The following is a 25,965-nucleotide window of genomic DNA, read 5'->3' on the forward strand; positions in this document are numbered from 1 at the left end:
ATAATGAAGACTTCAATTTCAACGATAGATAGAATTTTTTTTTATATTTATGAAATTTCTAAAGCCCAATTTGAAAAACTGCATCCGATATATTTGGGGTCAAAGGTCACCGCATACAATATCTATGGAGAAATTCAATTGATATTTTTTCGCTTGAAGTTCAGAACGCAAACAAATTTTATATATATATAAACAAACCATTTCATTGGTTATTTTTCTGTGTCCAAAAGCTTAGTATTTTAAAACTGATTACAAATAAATGGTAAATACGTAGCCTATTTATATGTGAGTGGCGCATGCGTGCTTTACCTACCATAATTATACGTTTGGCAATCCGTGTATGATTGAAATTGTCACGTGGTTTGCAGGGAAGAGAATACTGATCTATTATTTCATTTGCGTTTCGTATTCTCGAAAGAATTGAATATCTTCTGATATCGAGCGAAAAAAAGAATCAACCTAGCGGACAATTTATTTTGAGCCGACTTTTTCGAAAAGGTTGATGTAAACCGAGAAAGAGCAATCACGCGCCTTTCTTATTACAATTCCTTTTTATTACGGACGATAGTTCTCCTCAAAACATCAGCCCAACAGGGGAATTCCGTAGCAAGACAATTATTGAACTGACTCAAAATAACTCAAATTCGTCTTCGACTGAAAAACCAGTTAAATGATTGATTTCAAATTCTAATTAACAAATAGCGCCACAGCCTGTAAGGGCACTTTTTTTACTTATCCGGGCCGGGCCGCCATTTAAAAATAATGGGGCAAGTTGAACCCTAAAAGTTGTCTACAGGATATAGTTAAACCGGTATTAGTGTAATTGGTTGAAACACGCGGACGATATTCCATTAAAGGGAGGGTGAAGTAGAAAAACAAGTGATTTTTTATCGATTCTTCTACTAATTATAAGACCAGTCTGTATAGTGAAGCATCAAAACTGCTTCTGCGTGATTTTAAAATTCAAATTAGGTTCAGATTTTATGGATAATTCGAAATAAGGATTTCCAACAAATCACAACGCCCTGCCTTTTTGTTAACAAAATTCTTGTTGCACGCTCCATGTCTCGCGCCACGATTGTCACGTCGCGCGCAATTTCTTTGAAATGTCGTGATAAATTTCATTCGATACGGAACGTGCCACGAGAATTTTGTTAACAAAAAGGTAGGGCGTCACGCGATTGGTTGGAAGTCCTTATTTAAAATTATCCTTAAAATCTGAACCTAATTTGAATTTTAAAATCATTTAGGAAATATTTCCTGAATGTTTCACTATGCAGACTGGTCTTATAATTAGTAGAAGAATCGATAAAAAAGTCATTTTATTTTCCACTTCACCCTCCCTTTAAGGAGAAATTTTAACTTTTATGGCCACCATTTCTTAAGATAGCCGTGGTTTTATTTTCCTTAAGACGATGATTCTAAGCGCAACTAGGAAGATTTTAACACAATTCATCAATTGGAGTAACTTTATTTGAAAACAAAGTAAAAAACACTCGCGAATTGTTGAAATAAAATGATAGCAATGAAATTGTAACGATTACTCAAATGGAAAACAGACATAACAGTAGATTAAAATGAATTAAATGAGGGGATTCAAATTAACTTTAACCACCTCGTAAACATAAGGTGGTTCTTTCATTCTAACGTAATAACATCCAAGATAATTCCCCGAATTTTCCAATTTCGTCAAAATAATGGAACACGGTTTGTTGATCAACCGAGCGTCTTGGTCAACAGCGTCATTGTTGAGAAAACCAAACTCATTTTTCAGGTGATCAATTGGTTCTTCCCATTTTACACTTGATTCCCGCCTCGATAATTCAGACTCTGGGCCATAAATCGCTTCGTTAGCTGAAAGAGGCATTGCAGCTTCGTTTTCCAATTTGACACAATTTATGTCAAACTCTGAACTGAAATTAGCACTCGATACAGGTTCTGGTTCTTTCTTAATTTCTTCAGAGGTTATGGTTGGACATATGGTATTAAATTTACGCTTAGATGTGCAAGTATTCAAAGAAAGCCCTTGGTTTAAGTTACAACCGATACGTTGTGAACGGGTACAATTGGACTCTCTCGTGTTACTGGGTTCATCGGGATCTGATTCAGAATGAATTTCCACTTCTTTTGACTGATCAAAGTCATTAAGAGAATCATGGTTTATATTTGGTACACTTCGTTTTGGCTGCGAATTTCCTCGTTTGTCGTTTGATTTGAGTTTTAAAGGCAACACAAAGTCTGCAACATCAGTTGTTGATTTACTTTCTGACTGATCTTGGTTTGAATCTGACAAATTCGATTCCATGTTTCGCTGATTGGTTTTACCAGCGTGGCCTTTCGTGGAAATATGTTCATCCTTGCTGCTTCGACAAATATTTTCGTGGGAAATTAAAGAATCGCGACGATTGAAAACTTTTACACAAAATCGGCATTTCCGAATACACTTTGATTGAGAGTATTTGTTCTTCAGTTTTGACGCGACAGATTTCTTAATTTTTCGATTAGTTCCAGATTTTGATGAATGACGTCTAGCAATGTGAACTCTTAAATACTGCTTCAATTTGGCTGCAAAATCACAAAAAGGACACTTGAACGGACGCTCGTCTCTGTGAGTCGCGAGATGTCTCTTTAAATTCTCTGGCGTTTTTCCACGATATTCACAAATATGGCATTTGAACGGACGCTCATCACTGTGACTGGTGAGATGTTTCTTTAAAACATACCGCCTTCGGGCACGAAACTCGCAAAGATCGCATTTGAAAGTACGCTCATCACTGTGAGTCGTGGCATGTTTCTTTAAATCGTCTGGCCTTCTGGCACGATATTCGCAAATACCGCATTTGAATGGACGCTCATCGCTGTGAGTCGCCACATGTCTCCTTAAATCATCTGGCCTTCGGGCACAATATTCACAAATATCGCATTTGAATGGACGCTCATCACTGTGGGTCAAAACATGTTTCTTTAAATCGTCTGGCCTTCTGGCACGATAATCACAAATATCGCATTTGAATGGACGCTCATCACTGTGAGTAGCGACATGCTGCTTTAAATCTTTGCGTGTTCGGCCACTGTAATCGCAAATATCGCATTTGAATGGACGCTCATCACTGTGAGCCGCGACATGCCGCTTTAAATTCCCGCGTTTTCGGGTGCGGTAATCGCAAATATCGCATTTGAATGGACGCTCATCACTGTGAGTAGCGACATGCTGCTTTAAATTCCCGCGAGTTCGGGAACGAAATTCACAAATTTTGCATTTGAATGGAAGCATTGAAATGGAATAGAATTTTCTTTAAGTAGATGTTGCATTTAAATGGTTCAAAGGTAAGGTGCCTTATTTTATAGTCATATCTGTTGGAAATATCTCATGGTACTTGTAACACTTGCAATATTTTTATGCTTCGTGTTTAAATAAATGCACATTCAAATATCTTTTTTGTCGAAATCTCGATAGTATTGTGAGTTTTTCGTCAAGTCAGTTTTTTTTTCATCATCATATCAATTGAACTGTTTATACTGAGCGAGATTGTCATTCAAGCTGAAATAATAATTTTCTTTAAGCTGATGGATTTCAAGATTGCAAGAGGCAATAACTCGGGTTTTGTTCTTGTTATTTTATTTAGTTTTAAATTTAATTTTTATCATGATGCCAGAAGTGAAAACATACTTCGGGCAAACATCCGCCACTCACCAACGGATTTTCTCTGATGGTTGTTCTCTTTTCTAATATATCTTAAAAGGTTTAAACTAGGGCATCATCAAGTAAACTTTTAATCTGACATTTAAAGGCGGGTATTTTGATTCAAATTAAGAGAAGTTCGAGGCTTGCATAAACCCTTTCATCTCAAAGATTATTTCACTTAAGTGATAGGTTTTTTCATGGCGTGTAATTAAAAAGTTAGAAAATGTAAAATGGCTGTTAGTTTTAGATTCATCAAAATTTTACACGATGATGCCCTAGTTTGAACCTCTTAAAGTATATTAGAAAAGAGCCCAACCATCGGAGGAAATCCACTGGAGAATGGCGGATATTTGCCTGAAGCATGTATTCTAGGAGAGCGATAGCTCTCTTAGATAAGACTTCATACCGACTTTAATGTATAAGGATGGTTTTTTGATTGGTTATAACTTTTTTGTATCGTATTAACTGCTTTGAAAAAATTCCACAGAACTAAAATTCGGGCCCTCAATATGTGGTTAAAATTTCAAAAAGATCCACTCATTAGTTTATTTTATAAAAAATAAAGTTGCTAAGGGTGGTTTTCATTTGCATAAATTTGTCAGTGTTTTTGGTGAAAAAGTTAAATAGAAAAAACATGGAGTTTTTTTCAAATTTAGCCATTTTGTGGCCACCTTTTTGACATGAAATATTCGTTTGTTACGTTTGGGAACGGTTTTATATCAAAATTTAAACCTTTTTCTAGGACCATTTTTAAGGTTTTTGAGAAAAATTAATTTTAAGTATGTTTAATTTTAAATTTTAAAAACTACCCCAATCTGCGATATTTTAGCATTTATACACTGTTTTATTAGGAAATATCAGCGAGACCAATGTTGGCCTTTTTTAACGTATAGTTGCCTCATAATAATCCGATTGTTTCTTCTTAATGCCTTTTGGTTGGAATGGCCTATCGATAGTGAGATAAGACGGCTTTAATATTGCTGCAGTGACGTTGACGCGGCCGCTACAGCGACGCCATCAAAACACACGGGTCAAAATTATCGCGGATATAGTCAAACTCAAACTAGCTTAATGGACATTTTAACTTTTCCCTGCTAATTATTCTGGATTACCAATAAAAGATAATTAAACTAGACTCCCAATTAAAGATAAATAAACTAGATTACGAATTTAAATAATTAAAGTAGTTTACCAATTAAACGTTCTTAAAATAAATTATCAGTTAGAGTTAATTAAATTAGACTACCAATTAGAGGTTACTAAACTAGATTACGAATTAAGGGTTACTAATTAAATTACCAATTAAGGGTTACTAATTAAATTACCAATTAAGGGTTACTAATTAAATTACCAATCAAGGGTTACTAATTAAATTACCAATTAAGGGTTACTAATTAAATTACCAATTAAGGGTTACTAATTAAATTACCAATTAAGGGTTACTAATTAAATTACCAATTAAGGGTTACTAATTAAATTACCAATCAAGGGTTACTAATTAAATTACCAATCAAGGGTTACTAATTAAATTACCAATCAAGGGTTACTAATTAAATTACCAATCAAGGGTTACTAATTAAATTACCAATCAAGGGTTACTAATTAAATTACCAATCAAGGGTTACTAATTAAATTACCAATCAAGGGTTACTAATTAAATTACCAATCAAGGGTTACTAATTAAATTACCAATCAAGGGTTACTAATTAAATTACCAATCAAGGGTTACTAATTAAATTACCAATCAAGGGTTACTAATTAAATTACCAATTAAGGGTTACTAATTAAATTACCAATTAAGGGTTACTAATTAAATTACCAATTAAGGGTTACTAATTAAATTACCAATTAAGGGTTACTAATTAAATTACCAATTAAGGGTTACTAATTAGATTACCAATTAAGAGTTACTAATTAGATTACCAATTAAGGGTTACTAATTAGATTACCAATTAAGGGTTACTAATTAGATTACTAATTAAGGGTTACTAATTAGATTACCAATTAAGGGTTACTAATTAAATCACCAATTAAGGGTAATTAATCTAGATTATCAATTAAGGGTAATTAATTTAGATTACCAATTAAGGGTAATTAAACTTGATTACCGACGATTGGTAATTAAACCAGATTACCGACGACTGGTAATTAAACCAGATTACCGACGACTGGTAATTAAACCAGATTACCGACGACTGGTAATTAAACCAGATTACCGACGGCCGGTAATTAAGCTAGATTACCGACGGCCGGTAATTAAGCTAGATTACCGACGACCGGTAATTAAGCTAGCTTACCGATGACCGGTAATTAAGCTAGATTACCGACGACCGGTAATTAAGCTAGCTTACCGACGACCGGTAATTAAGCTAGCTTACCGACGACCGGTAATTAAGCTAGATTACCGAAGACCGGTAATTAAGCTAGATTACTGACGACCGGTAATTAAGCTAGATTACCGACGACCGGTAATTAAGCTAGATTACCGACGACCGGTAATTAAGCTAGATTACCGACGACCGGTAATTAAGCTAGATTACCGACGACCGGTAACTAAGCTAGATTACTGCCGACCGGTAATTAAGCTAGATTACCGACGACCGGTAATTAAGCTAGATTACCGACGACCGGTAATTAAGCTAGATTACCGACGACCGTTAATTAAGCTAGATTACCGACGACTGGTAATTAAGCTAGATTACCGACGACTGGTAATTTAGCCGTATTACCGACGGCTGGTATTTAAGCTGGATTACCGATGGACGCGCAACGGCCTAGGACTTTTTCTCCCATATTTTCTAATGAATTTTAATTAATATGAAGACTGAAGTGACAGATATTAATAAAAACTGTCATTGTAGACAAAGACTGGAAAGTGTAAAAGATAAGGTTTGAAAATGAACTGCCTGAAGTAACAGATATTAAAATTTTCACTTTTGAAGACATCATTATAAAACATCAATTATTTTAAAAATTTCTTATCTTACTTTTTTTCACCAAAATTTCATTTTCCCAAAATATTTTTTAGCAATATTTACCAAGTATTTTGTCCTCAATAGTAGTTGTCACCTAGAAGGGTTTAAGGGATACTAGCTTGGTACTGGTTTTACTTTCAACTAACATTTGATTCTAGGAGATTCAAATGGTTGGATATCTGAAAAGATTTCTCTTGAAGAGTTTAAATTTTTATATTTTAAAATTGAAAATATTGCGAAGCGGAAAATAATATAGGCCTTTTCTTTGTGATTTAGTTATTAGTGTCGAAAAGATCTGTAGATTGATCGTGATCTTTGAGAGCAACACAGCACGTTAATATTTAATACTTAATAATAATAATAAAATCCACACTAGAAAGTTTAATTTAACGGTTTATCTAGTGTGGATTTTATTATTATTGTTGATGAGGAGGGTACGCGCCCTAGCACCGATGCCAAAGGCATATTGTGCATCCTCGTAATCAGGCCTTGAATAGGCCTGTAGCTGCAGCGTAGCGAAGAATTCGCTCCACCGTGAGAGAGGAGACCCTCGAGGGTTCCAGGGTGTGTGAATCAAAATATTCTAATCTAAGCGAGGCGAAGTAGTCGCACTCGCAAAGTACGTGGGCGGATGTTTCTTCCTTCTCCTGACACGACCTACAGAGAGGGTCGTCGGCAAAACCCATCAGATGGAGGTGCCTATTAAGCCGGCAATGCCCGGTCAAAAGACCGGTGGCCAGCCTAATATCCCATCTGCCGAGCGAAATTAGGTCCCTAGCACGAGACCTGCAGGGACTATCGACAAACAACTTTGTCTGTCTCTGGCCCTCCATGCTGTGCCAGAGCTGATTTTGTATGACAGTCAACCTGTCATGCAGACACCGTTTGACGTGCCTGTAGGGGATGGGGACGGCCGGCTCCGGCCCCAAGAGCTTGGCCTCCGCACCCCTTTTCGCAAATCTATCGGCTTGCTCATTGCCATAATATCCGCTATGCCCTGGCACCCAGTACAGCAGAACCCTGTTGCAGGATGCCAGTCGCGCTAGCAGGTCGAGGCAGCTACGCACCAGTTGAGAAGTAATCTGACACTGGTTCAGAGCGTTCAGGGCAGCCTGACTGTCAGAATAAATTCTCACAGTCCGTCCGGCATACCCTTTGTTAATTAATAAAAACTGTCATTGTAGACAAAGACTGGAAAGTGTAAAAGATAAGGTTTGAAAATGAACTGCCTGAAGTAACAGATATTAAAATTTTCACTTTTGAAGACATCATTATAAAACATCAATTATTTTAAAAAATAAACCGTTAAATTAAACTTAATCAAGTATAATTAATATGAAATTAACCCAGAACACGAATGTTTTTTGTAAATTCATGGATACCTTATAATTAAACTAACAAATTATAATTAAAACTACACTTATCTTTCACTCAGCCTCCATTTTCCTGTTTAATTCTTACACATTGTCATTTAAAATCATTTTTCCCATATTGAAAAGAGAGCTATTAAAAAGGCGCGAATTTTAAAAGTTTTTTTTGGGGGGGGGGAGGGGGGTACATTATGTGTGCATTTTTAACAGGAGTATTGTTACAATTGTAACACTACAGACCTTGTATTTCTAATGGAACCGGCAATACCGCAACGCTGAGCCTAAAAACCAGGATGGTAATTGTTTGGACCTATCGGGTGAGGACATTGGAGCACCAAAAACACCCCGCGGTGTCACTTGTTGAACGTTAAAGCGACCTACATCACTTTAAATCCCATGACCTGCTCAATCGGGCAATCTTTGAAAACTCAACTTTGAGGTACAGTCCCGGACAAAAGTTTCTGGACATTTTCATTTGGCTGCCATTTTGCTCCTATTTGAGCTAGAGTAACAAAATAGGACTTTCTAGATAGGTTGCCTTCTCAAAATTATTATAAAATTAAAAATGACACGGTGGCACTAATAGGGCGTAAGCCATAGCGAAAATATTAAAGCCCCCCGATAATGACGTCACGAAATAATGTTTCAAATGGATCAGCAATGATATCGTTGCACTCGTCTTGTCACGTAGAATCCAAAACTGTTTTCAAATTGAAAATCGGTTCAGAAAATCAAAAGTTATGACAGAAAACGTGACGTTAAAAACATTGGCAAATAAGCCTAACGAATATTTATATCATCTATATCAACTTAGCTCAGTAGTAAAACATTACGATCAGAGAAACAAGATGTTCTAGCCATAGCATAGTTTTACTCTGAAATTATAGAAATGAGATTTCAAGAATTACTTTCAGTAATGTGGCGATTGCCTGTAGGGTGTCTATTTTGAAAGGACTATAGGGTTCCAAATTAGAAATAAAGGTTTTGGATGGCGCTTTGGAAAGTAGAAATTTTGGATTTGTGTGCAGGGTAGTGTTAAAACTGTGAATTTGGAATAATAATCAAGTTGTGGTTGCTAAAGTGGAAGGATTTTCGATATTAAAAATTTTGCAAATACTCTATAATGCGCGAAGATTGCGTTTTGGGAATTCTTTTGTGCCTTTTTCTGTAGTAAATGTTTTAAGCTCTTAAAGAAACAACATTTTGTCTAGCTTCCGGGAGGGTGGCTTTTTGGTGATTAATGTTTTGATGGCTTTTCGGTGATTAATGTTTTGTTGTCTTTTCGGTAAATAATGTTTGGTTGGATTTTGTTTGGAAATGTTTTGAGTGCTTGGAGAATAAATATCGCGGCAGAACTCCAGTTTTCAGAATAGGTGACGTGTCTACCATGGAAATGTAGCGGAGAATCGGGAATGAAGATCCACGATGACATGAATTAGAGAAGAATGTAACAACGACAAATTCTTGAAGAAGGATGCGAATATTAATTAATGGTTCGAATTATTATATTATTTAAATTAAAAAGACTCACTTGTCCTAATGACATGAAAATATTGATATTCGAATACTTCTCCTTTTGTCTGGAAGTTTAATTTTTCCACCACTTTTGAAATTAGACAACTATCTCTTTAAATTTTAGAATGCCATATATTTTTTGTTAAATCTAATGTTAAGAGTAGAACGTTGTATTTAAAAAAGTAGTCTTCAAACAATTTTACAAAGTCATCAACATCATAATAATAATAATAATAATAATAGGGGCTGGACTTCATGAAAAGAGAAAAAATACCTTTTGTATTTTATTTCCGAGTAGGTAGGCTGACCTGTTTTTTAAGCTTGCAGCATGGCAATCACTTAATTCATCAGCCACGCCAAAGTGTATAATCACGGTAAACAAGTGCCTGCCTACTTTGGAGATGATGTTACGATTTACGTTTATTCACTAATGAAAATATTCAGGAATTTTATCATGAATGTTTGCAAAAATTGAATCATGAATGTCTTTGAAAATTTGATTATGAACATTTTTAAGAATCTCATCATGAATATTTTCAAGAATTTAATCATGAAAATTTAGAAAAATCAACCATGATAACTAAGAAAAAATCCACCATGATAACTAAGAAAAAATCCACCATGATAACTAAGAAAAAATCAACCATGATAACTAAGAAAAAATCTATCATGAATATTTAGAAAAATCCATCTTGAATATTTGAAAAAAAATTGTTCATGAATATATAGAGAAAAAATGCATCATGAATACTTGAATATTTTCAAATTATAACGAATGGTTTTATAGATGTTAAGCCTAAAAGTGTCTGACCTTCCCTAGAAGTCCTTAAGATTTAAATTGAAATCCCCAATGTAAAAAAAACTCGATGTCTTAGATTAGTGGTGTCTTTGAAATTTGAGTAACAAATGATATATAGGGCATTGTAAAACATGGGTTTCATTTATTGGTCTTCCAGTACTAATTTCTGTATTGGTATACTTACGACGGTTTATTTACTTATGCAAAAAACGCGATTCAGGATTGATTAACGTATAAACAGCTGGTAGTGTGTTCAATACCTGTTCAATACCTCGATTTACATTTTAGAACTGAAAAATAGCTTTTAGGTTTTACCGATTCACATGGGTATACGGACTAAACACTTCCAAGACAAAGAACCCCAGGAATAATCTCCCATTACTGAAATTGTACACAATCCCCCATCCCCAGACAAAATCCTCGCTTGTTAACCCTATCCGAGGGAAGTGAGAAAAATCCCCCTATAATTATCCCCATCATAGAAAAAATACAATATCAATATAATCCGAAACACTTCAGCAATCCGGTAGTGCAATAGATCAGGCGTTGGACTATTTCTAATAAATTCGTTGACTTTCATTCACTTCAAGGGAAAAAATAAGTTCAACCACTAAAAGAAGACTTGTGGGAGTTTTAGAATTACTCATACCATTCACGGGGTCTCAGGAAACTCTTTGCCAAATTTCAACTTTCTCTTTTGGATAAAGAATGCGCGCGAGGAAATTTGTTTTCACGCTATAGGATAGGCAACTCCCCTATCTCCGACAGCAGCTAATTCGGTATATACTCTATTTTCAGCTTCGGTTGTTAGCACGCGCAAAGCTAGGTCTCTATGTTATGTAGCTTTGTGCGTGCTGACAAGAGACGAAGAAAAAAAAGGATTATAAATATCCGCGGGATTTTTATCTCAAATGCACGGACCTGTAGGCTTTAGTTTCAAATACGTGCATAGTCGTATGTAATCAATTGGTGGGTCCTTCAAACATTATCAAGGAACGCTGTGCTTTTAAAAATAGCGAAAATTATTTCTTGAGATTCCCAAAAGATTAGAAACGTAATAAAGATTTATAATACAACTCTTAAGGCTCGTTTACACAAGCGCGAGGTTCTCGAGCTGAAGCGGAAAGTAGGTTCCGAAGCATGAAGTCGTATCTGGCGCAAAAAATCGGTTTCGGCTTAAGCTTGTTCTCTACGCGAGGCCTATCGTTCACATAGGCACTTCAAGTTAGCGCACCTTTGGGTACTCATGCGAGAAGCCAAGAATGTAAACATACAAAATGGCGGGGGGACTAGTATCGACGTTATCATTTAATATAAAAATAATTACGTGTCAATTTCATTTCATTGGCAATGGCTACGCATTTTAAGTTTAATTAATGTTTCTTTCCGTGTACCTTTTTCTATTGTAGTCTTTTTAAATTTTTTCATGTTTTTTTTTCTTTCAAAGACATCGTTCTTTCTATTCTGTCAAATTTTACGCTCAAAATCAAGCGTGAATGACTAGCAGTCAAAAACAAATTAGCCACCGACCACGCGTCGATTAAACAAATGCTTGTCACTGGATGGAAAAAGTCACATGACATTCCGATTAAGCTGATCTCGTGCGAGAAAATTTACCTTGGCAGATCGCGAGCTTATTCGGAAAATCAGCTTCATCTCTAGGCAAAAGCTCGTTCAAGTGATATTCTAGCGGGCATGTGAACGGTCACGCGAGAAACAGAAACACGGGTCAGCTTCATCTCTCATCTTTAAGCTTCATATTCTCGCGCTTGTGTAAACGAGCCTTAACATCCTTCTGTAATAGTCTAAATTAGTATTACTTGAAATTTTAAAAGTCAATGGCTCGACTATGAAGTCGACACTCGACAGACGAGGCACTTCAACTTTTTTCGAAGCCTACTAGAATGTCCGCCCATACATTTGAGCTAAAACTCGCGGATATTTTAAATCCAGAGAATCATTATTTTCTTCGTCTCTTGTCATCACGCACAAAGCTACGTTACATAGAGACCCAGTTTTGCACGTGCTGACAACCCAAGCTGAATCAGATTATACAGAATAGGCTGTCGTCAGAAATAGGGGAGTTGCCTATCCTATAGCGTGAAAACAAATTTCCTCACGCAAATTCTTTATCCATGCTCCTATGGTACCCGGAAGTAGGATTAAAACCCTTGGAAGGAAAAAAGACTGAGATCCGCCTTTTTACATAAATAGAAATTGATTTTTAACATTTTTAGCGGTAGAACTTTTGGTAAACATTATATTTTACAATATTATTACAATATTTACATAGAAGTATACGAAAAGGTTTCCTCTAAAATAGCAATAATAGCGCTTATTAAAAATTATAATATTTCAAAAATGCTAAAAGCATTTAATTGTATGACCAACACCTTTTTTCAAACACCTAAAGAAATATAGCGGGTACTGAGTCGGGGAAATCCTTAAATATTACCACGCGTACTTTTAAATCCCGCCAAGCATTTTGGACCGCTTGTAACAAGCTAGCACCATTAATGACGTTGACATGGTTCATACTTTGTGCTATTTCCGCCCTAAGGGTCTGAATTCGGTTCATTATTTGATATCACAGCTTTTTGAAGACCATTTCATCACCTAATAGAGAAATTATGAAAGGCAACATGTAAATTCTATTATTTGAGTTGTAAAAAAATGGCATTCATTAACTTCCGTTTTAAGACTTTTACCCTACTAAACCGCATTGAGCATTTCGAGTGCTTGAGTGGTCAGTCTTGACGTGAGTATTGGAGTCAAAATGGTAGTGCATGAAGGTAAATTTGCCGTTGGGAAACCTTTCCAAAACGCTAGGAGTTGGACATAAAAAATGCAGTGTTTTGTTCTTCGATTTGAACCAAACACACAAGAATTCACCGCCGAGACGCACCGCTGGTGGAAAAATGCCCGCTGTGTTGCACCGTGGCGTTATAAAGATCATTAAAGAGCGTCTAAAAAACGCTAAATAGTAATGGGCATAAATTGGTGCACATCCATCCTCTAAAAAATTACTTGCCCATCGTGTCCGACGACGAAACGTTTATCATCCGTAAAGACTACACATTCTCACTGCTCGAGTGTCTAATTTAGATACACTGTTCCAAATTGAAGCCTCTTCAGACTTTTAGTGAAGAGAAACTTCACGTTTCGTAAGTGCCTCGCGAAGCGTTCAAAAAGACCCTGTCTCGCCAAAGTTCATCTTCCAGTTTTATCACCATCATAAGGAGATTATATCTCTCAAAGGGCCCAAGCGCATCTATTAGCAAAAACATCTAGTTCAGCTAGATGTGACGTAGATTTTGTAAAGGGGCTCCTTCCGAATTTTTCGTCAAAATTCGCGGGAGAGAAAAATAATTTTCAAAATCAGCCACGACCGATATCCTAAGCCTGTCGTGGTCTAGAGGCGAGCTCTGAGATAACGCTCCCAAGCGGTTGGGAATCAAACTAAAACAGGCGGGTAGGCGAGGGCCGCGAGAGAGGAAGGACTGAGGGGAAAAAATAAGTAAGAGAATTTCCAGAACCCCCCAGTTCTCTCAGACACAAGAGGTAAATTCGCGCTTAGTAAAAATCACGAAGAGCTGTCGTGAGAAATCTTTGAAGGAGGGAAAAATGTTCAATGCCGGGTTACTCTGCAGCGAATGCGCTCGGCCTCTGTTTAGGCTATACAATTATTATACCACTTGAGATGAGACAGATGGCTGACCAAATCGGACATACATACATTTCAACCGTAACATAGAATCTTGGGCCCTTAGAGAGAGAGAGATAATGTCCTTATGTCACCATTCAATGCCTAGTAGAGCTTGGGAGGTTTACGAAAACCAGGGATATTGGTCACATTATTAGACCGATAACTTCGCATTTATATCATGTAAAAACTTTAATTTGTTTTGTGTAATTTGTTTTGTGTAATTTTTTAGAGTATGTTTAGATCTATTATTAGATATGAAATTTTTTTTCTTAAAATCTTGTATTATAAATATCGTAATAATTACATCTAACTGGTATTTATTGGTTTTAGTGGAAAGGTGTCCACACAAGTAAATACTGAAATGATAACTGGCGATGTCAACTGTTTTCTCATTGATCAAGTTGTAATAAAAAAAAAGCATTAAATATGATCGTATAGTTCTTTTAAAATTCATTACACAAGTTGTCCTGTGATCTTATTTAAAACCTAATTACTTCCAATAACTGAAATGGAGACATTGAACTGCACGCAAACCTCTATCGCGTTTTTAGCAAAGTAAATAAACCGTCAAAAGTATACTACAACCGGAAACAATACTCGAAAACCAACAAATCAAACCCGTGTCCTAAAGTGTTCTCTAAACCATTTATTACTCAAACTTGAAAGACACCACTAATCTAAGACAACAAGTTTAATTTTAAACTCGAAATTTTAATTTAAATCACAAGGACGCCTACGTAAACCTCAGTAACTTATATGCTCAACATCTATAGTTACAGTTTGACTGATAATCTACTCCCGAGTCCAAACAGCTTTACCTAGAGGTATGAAATTTTGCAGGGACGGTACTCAAAGGCAGTAGGCGGGCTCTTACATTTTTTTCAATTCCTCATCATCTTGAAAAATGGCGCCGTCTACGTGTTTCAACCGAATCTATAACATTTAAAACACTGGTTCCCAATTTCCGTAAGACTCACTTCATGTCTTTTGAAGCTCGATTTGCCACCTTCGTTAAAAATGGGGGCCTGAAATGTAATGATATATCTGGATGGACAACGCCGGTTGTTTTTTTTTTGCTACTCTGTAAATACTAAAGCTTGAAGATGGATTTTTTATTCTAAATATTCAAGTTGAAATTCTCCTACATATTCAAGATGAATTCTTTTCTAAATATTCATGATATAATTTCAGTAAAACTTCATCTGCGAAAAAATACATAAATGAAATAAAATCTCTATGCGAACAAAGTAGGAGAAGCTTCAACCTTTGAGAGGGCAAGAAAATGGTTTTTAACTCTATACATGGGCGCCCGTTAAATTTCTCATTTCAAGTAAAAAATCCAAGGCGTCTTAGATTATTGTGTAAATCTAAGTGTCTCTCTATCCATATAGATTATGAAACGTAAACTTTAAACTACAAAAGAATAACATCAAATTTTTTTAGGGCAAATAGTCAAGGTTAATAATGGAAGCAGACTCAATTTAGTTTTTTGCCAAATTAACGATAGTAAAATTGAGATATTAAATTCTCAATGTCACAAACCAAGGCCCTTACCGACTATATTATAGCAGGAAAAGTATAGGCTATTGAGTCTGATTGTTTTCCGATGATCATTGAAACTGCTCTACTCTAAGCTAAAAAATATATAGAGCAACCTTCATACGCTGAAACACGACACAATTGCAAACGCTGTGATTTTTGTCGTTTGTAGGGCCTCTCTCTCTTTTTTGCTCTATGTTCCAAAAACAGCCATAATTTTCAAAAAACCTAATTCTTAAGTAAAGTTTAAAGGGATAGTTATCACGTTTAAAATGTGCTGGGAATAAGAAAACTTGCAGAGTAAAGCCGAGAAAGCGGGAAATACGTTAAAATTATCCACGTCGTAAAATATTTTCATGTAATAAGAACTTGCGAATAATTTAACCTGTATATATATATTATTATAATTCAAACCATTCTCATCCACTTTGAATAGAACTATGTCTTCTCAGCCATCCTCATGAATTTGCCGTCGAAATATTATTCCCACAATATTATTTTCAGAGAATTTCTCAACATCCAATTCTCAAGCGTCCAAACATTAATTACCGAACGTCAAATAAGTTCTGTTACACATGTATTTTAGTCATGCCACCTATTTTGCTCCAAAAACTATCTCTGTTACACCTGTATTTTAGCCATGCCTCCTATTTTGCTCCATAAACTATGTCTGCTACACCTGTATTTTAGTCATGCCACCTATTTTGCTCCATAAACTATCTCTGTTACACCTGTATTTTAGTCATGCCACCTATTTTGCTCCTTAAACTTTCTCAAAGTGTTTTCTTGAAACACTGTCCATCATCCAATACCACGGCTCATCCAACTTTTAATACCGAATCAACAGATAACGCCGTCTGCCGTAAAATATCCGTCAAAAAAATTATCCCCAAATATCCACCCACTGTATTAGCAACTAGGAAATTATAAAAAATCATTAAACATATCTAAATCTCTAAATATTTAGACGTTTTCAAACCGCCACCGAAAGAAGCGGACTGAGTCTAATTCATAAGTTCTCATTTCTCATATGTCAGTGTGGAACTAAAATTTCCCGGGTTGGAACATCTTGTTTTTCTGATCGTAATATTTAATACGGAGCTAAGTTGATATAGATAAAATTAATAATTGTTAGGCTTATTTGCTATTGTTTTGAACGTCACGTTTTTTGTCATAACTTTTGATTGACTGAACCGATTTACAATTTGAAAACAGTTTCGGATTTTACGTGACAAGACGCGTGCAACGATAGCATTGCTGATCCATTTGAAGCATTATTTCGTCACGTCATAATCGGGGTGCTTTACTATTTCCGCTATGGCTAACGCTATATTAGCGCCACAGTGTCATTTGTTATTTTAAAATAATTTTGAGAAGTAAACCTATTTAGAAAGTCCTATTTTGTTACTCTAGCTCAAATAGAAACAAAATGGCAGCCAAATGAAAATGTCCAGAAACTTTTGTCCTGGACTGTACACCGATTACATTGAGCGACCGGCCCCTCGAGAAAGGCATACCCTCATTATAATTTCCTAAGGCCTTAAAGGTAAAAATTCACCATCACCAAACCCCCCTTAAGAAACCGAGATTATTAATGATTAATATATGACTAAAAATCAATGTTCCTCGAGGCTTACAATGGAACTTGATAAAAGACCCCCCAAAAAAATCTCATCTCACTCCTCATTTCATCTTAAAAAGTCTGCGCATGAAAGCCTACTTTTCCCAATCTCTTCTCTAATCATCAGCGAGAGATATGGGTAACCACTATATGTATGCACCGCCGTTTAAGGATGAGACAAGACTTCCAACTACTTCCAATACAATTTCAGAGTACAACCGTAATCACTGAGCTGCCATCTACCGACAAAAGTCGCGTAAGGAATGATTTTGTTATTCGGTCCTGACCACATTCGGAAATCACGAATGAGAATGACCGAGTTAAAAAAAGAAATTTTCATTCCCAAACCGAGATAGATTTTCGAGCAGGCCTCTACTTTCATTCGGTAATTGTATAGGCTACGCCTAGGAGAGGGGAGGAATTTTTTTTTTCATTCTGGTTTGGAGAGAGACTTTTGTAGAAAGGGAAATTTTCATTCCTAGGGTGAGACATTTCAATTTTGAGAAGGGGGTGATAGAGTTCGGTAGTTGGATTTCAAAGAGTGGGAGGGGAAAGTGTCGCTCTAACAAAAAACGTTCGCCATTCGGGGAATGAGAGAAAAAGAATGACCTTATTTCATTCGCGCCGCGAATGTCATTCCTGTTTTGCCCACCACTGGTATGAACTACGCTAGGTGAAAACGCTATAGCGCTGGGCGAAAACGTAAAAAACAAATCTGACGTTTGACGTACAGCTGCAAAGTAATTTTTTTCGGTCAAGTGAAAACCATGCTTTACCGTCTAATTAGTCGCTACTAAATTTCGGCAACAACGTTCGGAATCATTAAAATATTCTAGAAACATAGCCAAGCAAGTTATAAGCTTGCAGGCTTGTTAAAACTGAAAATTCCGTCGTTACAGGAGGTCCCTTAAATGGGACAACCGAGACCAATTTGAAAGATGTACTGTTTGGAATTTAGAAGCGACAGACTAACCAAATTTACAGGGGGAACAGGGGATGGGGAAGGCTTCTAGCCCGCGAGGGGTTCGGCACTTTGTAATTATCATACCCAAATTTGAAATAAATTACGCGAATTAAGAGATTTTAAATTGATTAGAAAAGTTTCAGGATTCAAAACTGATTCCAAAAATATGCACTGTATCTTGCCGCTTTGGTATTTAATTTTAGCAGTATTAATTAATTAGTTGATTAAATGAAACTGGTTACTAGCACAATCCTTTTAATTTTATTAGTGTGAACCATAAGTTTATCACGCCTCTAAGTACACAAATATGGGTTACGACTGGGCATCTTCCGCAAGCTACTGTGACGTCAGAACTCGTATAGCGCTAAGATCCGAAGAGAGAAAATTTTGAAATTTCTGTCGCGGTGCAGCCACCAAACGGTCGAGACGATTACTAAATGGGTCACGTGAAAAAAAATCATCCAATGGAATAAGGGAGATTTGTACGTTTCGTATGGCAGGCATTGGGGGCAACGAATTTTACTTAAGCAACCCCAAATCCCTCTCTCTCTCGTGAAATAGAGGCGGTTTCAGTCCTGAAACATTCTAAAAGGGATAAAAGAAACGCTAGGCTAGGCAGTACAATTTTGTATTGAAGTTGCGGTGATAAATGATACGCAGAGAGTATAGGTTTTATCAAAGGGAGCTAGACAAACACTATTGCCATAGGAGTAGCAGCCATTTCTCTACTTAGAGGCATGATAAAATGTTGTGAAAAGAGTGCCTGCGCGGAGTGCGTGCGTTTTTCTCTGCCCTCTTATTGTCGGAAACGATAAACCGCGGTGCGTTTGTTTTCCCGTAATTAATTAATTTCATTAGCGACGTCTAAAATTTGTTAGTTTTTAAATATTCATTTAAAATACTGAGAAGGGGGTATGGACATCTGATTGTTATCACGTACTACTAAGAACTTAAGGGATATTCTACCCAAAATCCTGTCTGCCCTTTAACAGTATTATTATGTTCGTAAATAAACGTTTTGCATTAATTAAATAACCTATTGTTTTATTCGGTTCAACTGATCTTCCAACAGAACTTCATTTTTAAAAGGTCCTTTATATTTATTTGCGCCACATCATAGACAATGAACTCGTTGTGGAGTAAGCTGGAGTTAATTTTAGCTTTAACTGGGGGTCCTAATGGGATCTCCACATCATTTCTGACAATGCTTTTCTCAGGATCTGGAAAGGTTTGTCCAATTCTCTTCGTACTATGTGTATTGAGAGGTAATTTTTCAATAAATTTTCCGTGAGGTAGCTCAAGCATATTTCCTAAAGCTACTTTGCAGAGGAGCAACAACCCGGTGTTGTTGTCTCGACCATGGAAGAACTAGGCGAGATGGAACAGCCCCCTAGTGTTGAATAACCTGTCGTCCAAAAACTTGAATACCCCCTTTAGATTCCTCCTCCCTTCCAAAAGGTGGGTACGTGGATAGGCTGCGCGCGTCGGTTGGCGCGCGCCTGTTGAATTTCAAATTTTAGTGAACAAGGCTTACGCTACTCTCGCCAAGTTTCGAGAGATGGACGGTTCGGCGCTGCCTCGGCTTTAAACCTCAACGTTAACTGCTGTAACCAATAGCAAATCAGAGGCGCGCGAATATTGCGCAGACCGAATTTTGTGTTCCCACTATCTCGGAGCTCTCCTACGTCATTCGCTTCATTTCTTGTAGAGGCTCCGCTATCTTCGTCGCTGTTCCATCTCGCGTAGTTCTTCCATGTCTCGACTGGCGTGACAGTAATTGGAACTTTTAGAGACCTAAGAGAATCAAATATTTGAAGTTAACAACCTACAATTTAACTCTTTATTAAAAGGCTATGTGTAGTACCATATCTGCAAAGTAAACTCCTTTTTCCAAACATGTAACCAGTAACCGGAGGTTCTGGTGGAGCAATACGAAGGCCTTGAGACAAGATACCCGCCATGTTTGTGGTTCTGAAACCATGCCATTGTAGCTTTCTATTATGGAGTTTTTGGAATGGTCGGTAGCGTTTGCGTTCTCCCTGACGAGCAATTTTAAATACTTCATCTACTTCAAGTTCATAACTCCTGTGAGTCTCAGCGTGCGTGTTCTTGACGTATGTTACTAATGTCTTGAATTCTTCGGATTCTTTATATAATACTTCAATTTGAGTTTTCGATTGTTCATAATGTTGATCTATTGGATCTTTGGTCGTTCCACTTTCCTTTTTAACTAACTTGTAACCGATCTCCACTTCTAGAAGGAAATCTAGCATTTCTCCCTTGGATTTTATTATCTCATCATTATCCAAAAGAGGGGCATTTTTGGTTCGTGCAAGCTATTAGCTGGGCTTTCTTGTTTTTGACATCTTCATTTTCGAGTAAAGCCAGGAGGTCCGTCAAAACGGAATACGCCTGTTCAATTTGTTTTCTCGAAATTTTTTCTTAATGGCACTTTCTTTAGATCAATTTCAAACTCCAACATGGCCTTCTTCATTTTCTCCATGTCAAAGATAAGGCGAATTTGTTCTTGGATGGCGTTGGGAAGTTTAGATCCAGATCCTACTACCAGTTTTTCTAAAGTTCCATTCTCGGCGCCATAGTCAATGTCAAGTGGATACATTTTATTAGGAACCTTTGAGGCAGTGTGGTGTAACTCACCCGGAGTTCCTGTTTTTTCTTCGTAAAGCCTTTTGAATTCGGCAACAGCTTCATACTTAGTGGCAAACTGTTCCGTCTTGTTTCCACCAATAGTAGTTCCAACACGTCCTCAGCTCCGAAACACCCAGTAATTGTTTTCTTAGTCTGACTCTAGAAGTTGAAGCTTGTAAAATGAATTAGATCCTTGACTAATGTCGACTTTTGCGAGAACAGCGTTGAAAGCTCCTTCTTCGTTTTCTAACAAGTGTGTGATGGCTTCAAGATTTGAATCTAGTTCAACAGCTACGCTGCCTTTCACTGTCAGTTTAACTTTCGTACTCTTTCCAGATGAGAATGTTGAGTCACTTTTTCCTACAGCCGCACTTTTGAGTCTTTTTTCAGCAGCGTAAGAATTAGTTCTGTCTTCAGGATTTCCACCCCAACTGGCTATGCTGTATTGTTGGATCATAAGAACTAAACCTCCATTTTCCAAATCACTTAAAAAGTCTTCAGATACAACGTGAACATTGTGTTCCTTAGCTTCACGAATTTTCTTGATATTTTTCTTAACATCTTCCTTGGTACTTATAACGCAAGGTGTAGTTTTGTCAACTTGAGAGACAACATTGCCTCCAAATCGGGCTATGGTTTTCTTCAGAGCATCTCTGGAACTTCGAAGATTACCAACTAATACTATTTTAGCATTGTCCAATGGTTGTGGCTTTCTCTTGATACCCGAGGTTGATGGCAAATTTTTTGGTGAACTTGGAGTAGTTGCGCTTGTAGGAAAGTAACGGTCTCGCTTTATGTATTTGTAGCTGTTTAAGAATGGATATTCCTCTTTTAGGTCATCTGGAATCTGGAGAGGTTTTGTAACATTTGTACATTTTCTCCTATCGCTTGCATTTCCAGTACAGTGATAACCATCTTTGAGAAAACAAATTGTCCACCGTCACATTCTGTGCAAGGTTCAAGAGATCCAAACGTCATGATATCGGAAAGTTTATGTAGAATTTTGCTGTTTCCTGTAGGAATTTTTTTGTCGTTCCACCATTTTTTTTTTAAGATGATTTTTTTTAAGCGCGTCACGATGTTTTAAATTAACTGAGACTGTTCCTTAAGAATTTGCTTCTCGCCCAGATCTTCTTTAGGGACTTCCTCTTTCTTTATCTTCTTTACTGGAGTTACTTCTATTTTCTTTATTTTTTCTTTGATGGCCTTTTGATCTTCAACTCCGAGTGTCTTAAATCCTGGTATTTTAGAGCCATCTTTTAAAAACTCCAAAGTTTCTCTCGCTTGTACAAAGCAATCAACGTGATACCACGCTGGTAGTGGACCAAATCGTCTAGCTTTTTCACTCTGTTTGTCAAGTTTTGAAATGCGAACTTGATCTTTTACGATTGTTTCTCCACAACCTTTACAAGAGGACCGATTACTTTTGGCCTATGCAGTTGAAAAGTCTTGAATTTCAATGAAGGAGCTTTTTCTCTTTGTTCCTTTAGATGGGGTTTTGCTTGACCCACTCGAAATTTTACTCCTCATTTTCCCTTGATCTTCCTAACGTAAAGCCTCAACGTGTGAGATGTCAGCCTCAGTTGACACTTTAAACTTTGAAATTTGGAACCTGTTTCCACAATAAGAAATTAATGATGCTCAATTTTGATATTTACCTTTCATCAAACATTCGTAACCGAACAATTTGCCGCCATTCTTAGCTCATCTTTAGATATGCTGCTTTTACAGCTTTTGCATGATGACCTGCCACTTTTGGCATATTCGGTACGCCACCGTGGACCTGGGACCCTATTCTCTAACTACATTTGGATCGTTCCTAATCCAAATGATTTGGATTTGGGGTCGATTCATCCCCAAATGACACTAATCGGTATTCTGTAACTCCAAATCCCTTTTCATTTGGTTCAAACCCTATCCAAACATTTGGCAAGCCAAATGGCCGGCCAAATCGTCATTTGGATAGCTCTTTTCGCCTTTTTCACCCCGTTTGTGGCCGCCATTTTTTTAAGAGGAAAAAATTTGAGAGTGGGTTCTTTTTCGTGGTCATTTTCATATTTTTTGAGGATTTGCTTATGGATGGATTTTAAATATAATATAAAGTAGGTGTCAAGCTTTAACAAAAGCCTAATATCATAATTTTCCACCTTTTTATTGTCCCACAATCTATTTCTAAACTTGGCACTTTTTTAAAGGCGGCGAAATTGCGCTAAGCCTTGGCTTACCATTGATTTTTGGCATTTAATAAAAAATAATTTTTTTTGCGCCCCTCGTTTTAAGCCCCGTAACTTGTCCATCTCGTAGCGTCGTATTTTTAAAGTTTGAGTTTAAAATGAGTGCTTTCTTTTCTTAAAAATTTCTTATTTGTAAAAAATTTCAATATTATAATTGCGTAAAACGTCCGTATTTATGAATTCATTGTTTTTTGTTGAAGGGACGCGCCTTGCATTTGAATTTCGCTCTCTCGAAACTACCCCCTTTAACCGGCTGGTGGTTTTTTCTTTACCGCCGTCTATTTGTTTTCCGTCGCTTTAGCCCCGAAAACAGCTGTAGAGAGAAATGTTATTTACTAAAAATGTATGCGATCAATGTGTTGTTTTTGAATTTTAATGATTCTAATCGTGGTGCGCGTCGAGGTTTACAAATCCAACGTGTTTTGCGAAAAAAAATCAATGGTGGACACTATATGATCTATGCTTTAAAATAGATTTGACGACGACAGTCGGACTCGGACAGTCAAGCAAAATGGTATTAGGCCTTGCCAAAAGTTGACTGAGCAGCATAGTGAGCCTTCATCACTCAAATTATCACTTATCAATGATATAATAAATTCACCCTAAGATATCCTGTGACGAGCAGATTGTTTTAAAATTACTAACTCTCGATTTTGGAGGTAGATACTATCTTGTGACACTTGAAGTAACGATTTAATCTTATAAACAGACTAACATCATGAGCCCATATCGTAAAATAACCAAAGCTTAATTGAAATTCTGATACCAATTTTTTCGACACCAACAATTATCTACTGAAAGAGATTTCTACTTACATTCGATTCAAATTTCTCTCGCAACATTTCAAATTAATGACTAGAAATATGCAAATTAATTGGTAAAATTGCTATATTGGTCACAGTTACCGATCACAGATAGATTTGCGTCCTCCAGTGGTGTTTATTATGCTTGTGAAATGGTAAACGAAATCTGTGATTAAAATTTAAAATAGACATGGACAAAAAGTGCTTTATTCATATCAACTCGATTACCGAATATCTAAATTTGACCAAAATTAACAAAATATTCTCTTCTTGATTAACTAGAGACAAAATCCAAAAATCTTGTTTAAAGCAGCCATCTAATTCTTATTTATCTTCTTTTGAAAAAGGTTGATTCCTTTTACAGTAGATGATAAATTGATATTTCGGTTTCATTGAGTTTAAAAAAATTGATTCCACCATTGGTTAATTTATAATATTGACCAATCGACAATCACAAATTTTATTGACAAAATTACAAAAAACCTTTTCAAAACCTTATTAGTTTCGAAAGGAGTTAAATTCTATTATTAAATATTGGTACTAGTTAATTCCTGGTAGGTAATTAATTTATTGCCTTAGTGAAATTAATGCTGAATTTTATATACACAAAATAAATAATAAATTAACTTCTAAAATTTAAATGTAAAATATGTGCATTATTTCCCATTTAATAAAAGGTATCCACCTATTTTTCATTCAAATTAATTTCCCAATTAATATTAATTAGGCCAAATAAGCTTAAACTATCAAATTAAGAGGTTTCTTAATTGTACAAAACTATTTCAATCAAACATTCAAAAATCCAAGGCTTAAAAACATTTTACTTTTATATTAAACGCTGCAAAAGAATTGACCAATAAACACTAAGTAAATTTACGTAATGAAAGAGGAAGTGACGTACATTTGGTTTGGATAAAGGTTTGGCGGGAGATCCAAATGACGATTTGGATTTGGGTTAGAGAATACGGTTTTAAGCGCCCTGTCGATTTGGATCCTCGTCCAAATGATTTAGATTTTTAGAGAATAGGGTCCCTGACAACGTTTCTTAAACGATGTTTTTAGACTTCGGTAATGGGCGCCCTCTTTCGGATGATTTACGAACTTAAAACGGTAAGGATACGGTTTTTCAAGGCGTAGTGGACTACTCGCTTTAGGTAACAAATGATCAAAGCTCACGTATTCCAAGTTTTTGTCCCAAGTGCTAACTGGCTCGGCTTTGACGTGCTTTATTTGGTAAGCACCCAATAAATCTTTTGGTGGTTAGACGTTCACCGGATGAATTGAGTAATGATTGTACAGATCATTGGCTTCGAATTCAGAGTTTTCGCAACAAAGGCTTGGGCTGTGTTAAAATTTCGTAAGCGTTGTTTGCTGCATGGTTCAACTGATTTTCACCCTGAACTTCCATATTTGAAGCGTTTCACTGTAAAAAAATAACCGTACTGTCTAGTACCTTTAAAGGTATTTTTCGATGCATCCCCAGACGTACCTTTAAAGGAACTACAAAATACCGTTGTGTAAAGGTACTCTGAAATACCACTTAAAGAAGGTACTTTTGAGGACTACAAGGTATTTTGTGATACCGAAATAGATATCATTTAAACCCCAACAAGGCAACAAATAATACTTCAAATTTTGAAAGGTACTCCTTATTACCGAAAGCGGTACCTGTTAATACTCAAAGAGGTTCAAAAATATACTTTTAAAGGTATTTTGTGTTACCCAATTAGGTGTCAAATAAAACCCACAAACAGGTCTAAATTATATTTTCGCGCCATCAGAAATATTTGCGGCACATTTGAAACTGGTAAGCTTTTCCTTAATTACCCCGGGCTTGAATCATTCTCAGACAAGGTAAGGTACTTCAATCAGGGCCGGATTAACCACTAGGCAAGTTAGGCAATTGCCTAGGGCCCGGATATCAGAGGGGCCCGTAATCAGCTTGTTTTCAAAAACTGAGAAAATGAAAACCCAACAAATATATTCTCCACTCTTTCTCTACCGAAAAATAACGTCACTGACACTATGGAAAAGCCATGTGAGATGTTACGGCAGCCTTATGTTGAAAAACCCGTTACCCAAAAACATTATGGCAATTTAAAAAG

Source organism: Phalangium opilio, unplaced genomic scaffold (assembly GCF_054372755.1).
Source record: "Phalangium opilio isolate 3A_F unplaced genomic scaffold, DU_Popi_V2 ptg000032l_1, whole genome shotgun sequence".
Taxonomy (NCBI): domain Eukaryota; kingdom Metazoa; phylum Arthropoda; class Arachnida; order Opiliones; family Phalangiidae; genus Phalangium; species Phalangium opilio.